Source organism: Buceros rhinoceros, unplaced genomic scaffold (genome assembly GCF_000710305.1).
Source record: "Buceros rhinoceros silvestris isolate BGI_N320 unplaced genomic scaffold, ASM71030v1 scaffold17994, whole genome shotgun sequence".
Classification (NCBI taxonomy): Eukaryota; Metazoa; Chordata; class Aves; order Bucerotiformes; family Bucerotidae; genus Buceros; species Buceros rhinoceros.
In genome coordinates, this window is record NW_010410203.1 from 8,950 (window position 1) to 9,540 (window position 591).

The following is a 591-nucleotide window of genomic DNA, read 5'->3' on the forward strand; positions in this document are numbered from 1 at the left end:
CACACTACAGTGAATAACTAAAACTGTGATGCCACGTAATTTTTACGGTGAACATAGCAGGGACTCTACTTGCTTTGAAATAGAAAAGTCCTGTGTATATATGTCATGGAATACTGTAGTACAAAACTGTTGAATTGAAGTGATACCATGCTCTATTTTTGTGTATCTTACTGTATGAGGTTGCTGTGATTGATACAGTAAAATATATGCTAATTTAAAATGCAGGTGTTTTGCATCTGATTTGTTTAATTTATGTTTCGAAGGAATTTAGAAATAAAGAGGCCTTTAAGAAAAGGCTTAACTCTTTTCTTAAAGTCGAGTGCATGTAGCTGTCTGTTTCACCACTGTTTTGCATGCGGAAACCAGCTGGTGCGCAAGGGTAATCTTGGGGGCAAGATGGGCAAGAGTGTGTGTATCGTGAGCCTCCGCTTTACGAAATCGGATGTATGCCTGCAGAATGCAGAGCCTTTTTGAAAACAGTTATTTTCAAGTCGTAGCAGCATGACTCAGTTCGTTCTGTGAGAGCATGTTAAGCCAATATGTCAGCAGTCTGCAGCGGGCAGACTGGCGGGGGGGGGGGGGGGGGGGCCT